Source organism: Diplotaxodon limnothrissa, linkage group LG18 (genome assembly GCF_057381915.1).
Source record: "Diplotaxodon limnothrissa isolate DT_005_m linkage group LG18, D_limnothrissa_male_GT1.1, whole genome shotgun sequence".
NCBI lineage: Eukaryota > Metazoa > Chordata > Actinopteri > Cichliformes > Cichlidae > Diplotaxodon > Diplotaxodon limnothrissa.
The window spans coordinates 40,765,497-40,773,467 of record NC_140613.1 but is presented as its reverse complement, the minus strand read 5'-3'; positions in this window follow the sequence as shown (position 1 = coordinate 40,773,467).

Here is a 7,971-nt window from a genome sequence, read left to right as displayed (position 1 = left end):
CCTCATGCAGTAGCAGTTCCATCTAGATGCACAGCATCACAGTGAGGCTCCTTCTTACCTTCTCTATACTTCTCCATCAACACTCTCAAAGCAAACATCTGTAGAGCTCTTTCTCAGCATGAAGCAGCATGAAGCCATACACTGCTCACTGATCTTTAGCTGTCCGTTAACTCCGTGTGTGTTTGAGTACTTGTTTTATTCACCTGTGTGAACACTTGTGCATACACCTGTTCGTGTGATGCACTTGTATTCATAAAGTTTCTCCATGTAAGTGTCTAATAGCCCCCCAGGACATGAAGCAGGCATGGAGGAGATCCAGGCTCCAGACATCCAGAGGCCCCCTAGAGCACAAGAACCCAAGGAGGACCACCGCAGCAGTTGCACCACCCACCTTCAAAAGAGCTGATTGTCTTATCTCGCCTATAACGTGTGTTTGTCTGGTCTTTCTGTGCTCTCTTTTTTCCCTTCACCTACCAATCACTTGTGGCAGATCCCATTATCTCCTTCTGGTTCTGCCAGAAGTTTCTTTTTGTTAAAGGGGAGATTTTCCTTCTCACTATTGCAAAGTGCTTGCTTGCTTGTGTGCTTCCAAGAGATTTCTCCAATACTGTACTTACAGTACACAGTGCCTTGATGACTGTGGTTCTGAAGTTGTGCTACATAAATAAACCTGAATTGAACTGAAATGACAGCAAGACATAGAAGAGGTGTGTGTATACTGGTAATCAGCTCTGAGCCCCTTCTTTCTTCCAGTGGTGATGGAGACCCTGACAGATTAACTCAGGAGAGACAAGAGGGATGAAAGTCAGTAGAAGCAAGACACAATGCAGACAGGTGCAACAGTGATGCAAGGAGCAGAGGTAGTGAGGGTGGACTGCTGTAAATATTCTCTATTTGAAAATAAATAAAAAGTGTTAAAATGAGATTTTTTCATTTTTTCTGTTTGCTTGTTTTTGTTTTAATGAAATTCTGTTTATGATACTTGTGTAAAGAAATCCTTGTTAAAGATGTTGAAGACCCTGGTTAAGTGTAATAAGAGGCTGTATGGTTTTTCGGTCAACTTGGAGAACATCTGACATAATGCCCCTGAGCTCAGTTTTGATTTGCAAAACTTTCAAGCATTTTTTCCACATAGCATTGTGGGGTATTTTATGTAGAACTGTGACATGAAAAGTCATTTTGGAATCAGGCTGTAACATAAAAAAAATGTGGAAAAACTGAAACACCGTAAATATTTGCTGTAGGTCTGTATTTTTTGTTTTCTTCTTAAAGAATAAAATTGTCGTATTTTTTAGACCACATTACGCAAATCAACCACTCCAGAAATACTTTACATTAGAGCAGATCTGTTGCGTTTTCAAAACAAATTTGATTATTTAATTTTATTATTAAACAGCCATTTTGGTCCAGAGAGCCAATTAGTGATCACCTTTATCGATTCGAGTTTTGCCATTACATATTAAGAAACATACAATTTAAAGGTGTTGGCTCACCAGGAAACGAGTTTATCAACATTTATAAATGCAAACATTTTGACTTTTTGGGTAACATTTAAAACAGGGGGCATTAAAAAGCTCATATATAACATGGTTAATAATAACACTTTCATACTTTATAAATGTTGGATTAACTATTTCTAAATTATTATGTCAAGTACAAACCAGTTATTTCGGAGCTAGTAATGGTTAGCAGTGTGATTTAAAAAGTCTAAGTAAATAATTACCAAAGTATTTAGAATCACATTTGTATGCCTATTGATTAAGATAAGTACTAATTAACTGTGTGCGTTATGACCTAATCTGAAGGGAAGACTATTTCTGTGGGCCTTTTTTGATCTTTCAAATGTTTATTGCAAGATCTTAGGTCTCCTACTTTCAGTCTGCTAATCCATAGTGTCATCATGTCTTGGTTTTCTGTCCACATGCTGCACGTGTATAATCTTGTTTAGGGTTGGCTGCGTGGGTGAGGCTCCATTTTTATCTAGGGACTCCAGGCTCTAGGTACAGAATGAGCAACATTTCTCAAAACATAGTTATCAGACTCAAACCCTAACATGCAGTGGCGGTCCTAGCCTGTTCGGCGCCCCAGGATAACACTCCCTCTGCCCCCCCCCCACACACACACACACACACACAGACATAAAACATATTAAAGATTGTACATTAACATAAAACTGTTGAAATTCACCAGAGAAGCACACACACGAAGAGAGAGAGAGAGTATGCATTGTATGCAAACGGCTACCAAACAGCCATCATAATTCGTCAAACAATGAGAACAGGACAAATCAACAACTGACAAAGACTAATTAATATTAAAATCTGTAACATAATGTAATGTTTGGAGTTTAGTCTGTTACTGTTACTATTTTTACCATTTCTTCTTGGAGCAACTGTAACCCACATAATTTCCTTAGGGATTAATAAAGTATTCTGATTCTGATTGGTTCAGGATGACCTGCCATGATCCAATCACACATCTGCTTACCTGCATCTTTTGCTCGTTTCTGCTCCTCTTCTTTTCTATTTTTTCTAAGCTGAGCACCTGATGGCTTTGAACTTTTCTTGTCCATCTTCCATTGGGTTTCATTTTGCACTCCAGTATGAACACCCATCCCCCAACCCGAGGATCACCACAACATAACCTAACAGACCTACACCTTAGTTCACAGATTCACTTTGTCTAAGGTGTATTTCTGGGATTTTGCACAACCCAGGATTCAAATCATGAATACATAATTTACAACATTATGAATGAAATGTGCTCTACTTGGAAGCAGCCCCTCCCCTTTCGACGGGTTGTGTGTGAGACTTTAAATCATCAAACTGTAAATTATACATTTTAAATTGTTATTGATCCCTTTACCACGAGTCCTAAAGTGTATATTTATTTTCTTACTCTTCTTATATATATTGTTTGTTTACTTGCACTGCTGTTACTGGAGCCTCATCGTCTCGTCTCTCTATATACTGGACCGTATGTAGCGGAGATGACAATAAAGTTTACTTTGACTTCAGCAGCGAGCAGGTGTGACCTCCGTCTTCTGAATTCACAACAAAAAGGCAATGGTTAGAATGCTCTCTTTTTAATGTCGTGGGCAATCAGCACAAAATCTAAACGGGAAAGCTACAACAGAGTTAGCTATGCTCCCATTTTGTTTCCTCTCTTCCCAATAAAGAAATCTCACCTAAACATGCACTCAATTCTACATAAAGACTGGAGAAATGACCCGCAACAAATGATGTATAAACAACAAAAATAATCGGGTCAGACTGTATTACTTTAACAACCTGCGATATGATTTTTCTTCCCCCCGACATTTGCACATTCCTTACCTTGCAGGAATCCTCCATTATTCTGAGGATTACCCAGAATCCCTTGCCCTTTGTGAATGTTGCAGGGTGACTTTTTCAACAGTAGGTGGTGCCAATGTCCCATTTAGCGGGATTTAACTTCGACTCTATTTAACTATGTTACACAGGCGCACCGAGGGCTCTCGCGCTCACTTTTCGCGTATAGAATTTCGAAAAAACATCGGTGCAAATTATAAGTCTGTATCATGATGTCTGGTGTTTTCGTGTTTGTTGGTTTGTTTTCATTTTGTTTTATTTTGCGAGTTGGTTATTAGATGCTGCTCCCCGCCGCCCTGCCCTCTCCTCCCTGTGCCGCAAGCAGATGGGTTTGGCTATTGTGTGTGGACATAATAGCCAAACCCATCTGTTCTCTGACTGGATTGTTAAATTTGTGATTGACATGACATTGACCAATCAGATGAAAGGAAGAAAAATAGGGTCAAAATTCATACTTGTAACTTGAAACTTGAGCGCAGAGTTTCACACGTATTTTTTGGCTAAGTCCACATACAAATCTTTTTTATGCACACACAAATTCTTTTTACGCATACAAATCCTGATTTACAAGTACAAAATATTTATGACCACAATTTGAGCCCATACAACCCCATTTACAAGGCAAGAAATTCCACAAATGAACCCTGACAAGGCAGACCGGTGGTCACCTGAATGTAGGTTGCCTGTGAAGGAATTTCTTTTGTTTTTCTCTTTGCTACATAATTCCATATATCCTGCTTCATATATTTGATGTCTTCAGTATGTTTCTACAATGTAGAAAGCAATAAAAATAAAGAAAAATTATTAAATGAGACGGTGTGTCCAAACCTTTCACTGGTAGTGTACATCTATTTCCTGATCTATGAAGTATGACTTGAGGTCAATATTTTGAAGTGGTTACAGCTCTAGATTTTACTGATCAACAATCCTCTGTAGCAGTGCACAATTTCCAATTTTTACATTCAAGAACAAACAACGAACAGCTTTAACCGGTTTTACTTGGTAGCAAGGGAGGCTGGTCAGAACCAGGCTCTTGGAGCTGAACGCTCCTCACCCGCCTCCTAGCCAGCATCAAATAAAACAGCCTTCCTTGCTGCCTTTTACTGAAAACAGTTACAGTACACACAAGCACCACCCACTGAAACTGGATAAAGACTAAACATCCATATTCACAATATCAGCAGACTTCAATTATGTTTCTCTCTTATTACAAATCCTGTCTGCTGAGACATTGTGATACTAAAGTTACAGTCAGGAAATGGACACCTGATGCTACTGAGGCTCTAAGGCTACGTTCACACTGCAGGGCCCTATTTCAGGAAGCCGGTTTAGAAAACTCAGAGTGAAAAACGATACTCAGGGTTGAGTAACCCCGAACTGTCCAACTCGGAATATTCGGTTTCAGAAAGGCTGATAACAATTAGTTCAGTCAACGCGGAGTTGCTTTAACCCCAAGTTAAGCGCGCGCACGAGGATACATAAAGCCCTGATTAGTGGAGCACAGATTAAGCGAGTCACCATGGAGACGGAGGGAAAGAAGGCGCGGTCAATGTATTTTACAGCGCTTGAGGCCGAAATTCTGATGGCAGCATATGCCGATAACATGCAAATTCCGCAGAAAAAAGGTAACACAGCCTCAGCTGCAAAATACAGTGAACTTATTTTCATGTTTTAAGAATCAGTTTGCGATTATTTAAGATTCTAGATTTGGCAATGCCTTTTCCTGCTAGAAAGATCCACATCAACAAGGTATTTTCACACAGAGAACTGCTGCTCACTGGATAGCTTCTCTTTTTTGGACCATTCTCAGTAACCCTAAAGGAGACTGTGGTAAAATCCAAGTATATCAGCACAACCATGCCCTGATCAGAGTCATTTAAATGTTCTTTCTTACAAGGGATACACATGCAAGTGATATGAAACTGCAATAATTTTAGAAGCTGCATTACAAAATTAATGTAAAAACTAGACTTAAAGGGGGAAAAAAATAAAAAAATAAACCAAAAAATAAAAAAAATAATTAAAAAAACTAGACTTATATCTAACACTGTAAGTTTTTTACGGCTTTGTTTCCTTAATGCCATAGCTTTGATGATCTATAGTAACTGTGTCCCCACCAATAGGTAACAGGTGAAGTGTCTTGCCCAAGGACACAACGACCGAGACTGTCCAAGGCGGGGATCGAACCGGCAACCTTGCGTTTACAAGGCGAACTCCCAACTCTTGAGCCACGATCGCCCCCATAATAGTGACCTGTAAATCCTTTCCAGCTCTCTTTTTAGCCAGTTGCCTAGATTTCATGCCTAATTGCAATGCAGGCTACAGTGTTGGCTGGATTTGGTGCAGGAAATCCTTTCTTAGTGTCCTTTGATATAAAATACCTGGATGTTAGGCAAGGATAAGTCACTCCATAATATGGCCCGCGCCCTGGAAAGTACAGGGTACTTAAGATGTAAGATGGAAAATATTGTTTGATTTTCTGGAAATTTACCATGAAATAACCCAGTACATAAAACTACTGTTGCTGTACTTAATTTTACTTACAGTGCAATTATTCTATTGTTTGGTGTACAAAAGCAACTACCTGTAATTACAGGTACCTGTGGTCTTACAGTGTAATTATTTTATTGCTTCCTTCAAAAACCTCAATTGTTACACAAAATTACATGGAATTTACAGGCTACTTTTGTCTTAGTTGTGGGTCCAACAGTGTAGTTGTTTCATTGTTTCACAGATCTTGCAGGTGACTCCATAATACGCCTCGCATTCCAGAAAGTACGTTGTACTTGTTGAGCCTTAATGGTGGGTCTTACAGTGTGATTGTTTCATTGTCTCCTGCAAAAACCTGACTCGCTGCCTGCAGAATGTGCGTAAGAACTGTTGCCTTATTTGCAGGTCATGTTATAAAGTGTTACTGGAATCTGTATTAATGCATGCTGTATCCTCCTCTCTGCAGCTCTGCAGCTTTTTGTGAAAACAGTCTTTAAGGGCATTTGTAGTTCCATTTGCTATTATGACATTGATATCAGGTGTCAGGAGGCAAGTTAGGCTGATCCATAATCTGCCTCTCTGCTTATCTGCTGGGTGTTCTAAGATGAGAGTTTTATCAACATACTACTCTAGGCAGATTTATAAAGTGAGAACAGTGGCACCCTGCAAGAAATTCTTATGAACTCAGGCACATTTGATGTTTTTGTGTTTACATCTACACAGCCAGTAATCCTGCTCCGTATTCAAATAATAAATAATATTACTAAATAATATTATTGTTGCGCTGGGCATTTGTGTTTCTTGGGATAAGACTGAAAAAAAGCAAATAGGTTATGATGTGTTGTATGTATATGTATGTATATATATATATATATATAAAGATGGTCATTGTGTTTGCAGTTTTCTGACGTGATGTACATTCTGTTTGAAATGTTACATTAAACCACCAATGATCCGTGCATCACTTATAGGAATCTATTTTGAAAGTAAAGTAGATATCATAGATATTTAGTATTAAACAAATCTTTTCTGCCCTAGTCCATGTGCTTGGGGTCTTGGCTTATGCACCTTCTCAAAGGTCACATTGACAGTACAAGCTTTTTCCTTCTCCTTGTGTTTGAAGTACCAATATTGACACTGATAAAACAGCAAAAGAAACCTCACAAGATAGCTTGATTGTTCTGTAAATGTCTGCTGAGATCAGATATGGACCTTTTCAGAGTTTATCTTCTGTGGACAGCATTAGAGGATATTTTCTGGGGCAGTGGTAATCCTGTGTTAAGGACAAAGAAGGGTTAAAATCTAAAATTACATAATCCAACACATATGGGATCCTTAACATGGCAGAAGAGTGTTTAAATAGATTTCCTGGCATGTCAATATTTATAGTTTCTTTATCATTTTAAGGGGTAGAATATCACTTTGGTGGCTACTTTTGGACTGTGTGCAACCGATGTCCCAGTATCATACTTTGGGCTTTTGCCACCAAGTTAGTGTATGATGAAATGGCTTATATGAGCACAGGTTAGTTTTCTGATACTTCAGTGCAAAAAAGTATGCAGATGTAATTGTAGCAAATGTTTTATAGAAGACTGAAATCTATATATCTGCCAGAACAGCCTCATTAGATTCATCATTTGTCTGAAGTTTGGCTCCATCTAGTGTTTAGATGTCAGTCTAACAAGACATCTTAGTGTTAGAGACCTGCTGCAAACTCCAAATCAGCACACAGTAGACACATGTGTATAATCAGGAGCTACTTAAGATCAGGTGTTCATCCCCACTTCTATTTCATTTGTGTTTGCTCTGTCAGTTAACCATTCAGGTCCTTGACAAGGTAAAATTGATAAATATATATGTATATTTTATTATATATTTTTTAAAATGTATCAAAGCAGGATTTTGAATGGTGCTAGTATCACAATGACTGATGAGCTTTTTCCATCTGCTGGTTTCAAGGTTCAGTCCTTTTGGTTTTCTGTTTCTGACTCATTTATTCTCTTAATTAGGCTTGGATAGAAAATGCTGTTTATCTTTGCAAATGTGTTCCATTTCATTGATCATCCCATGGTGGGTCCTAAATCTTACACTATAGCCCACTTTTTCTTTTTTCTTTTCAAGAAATCAGCTG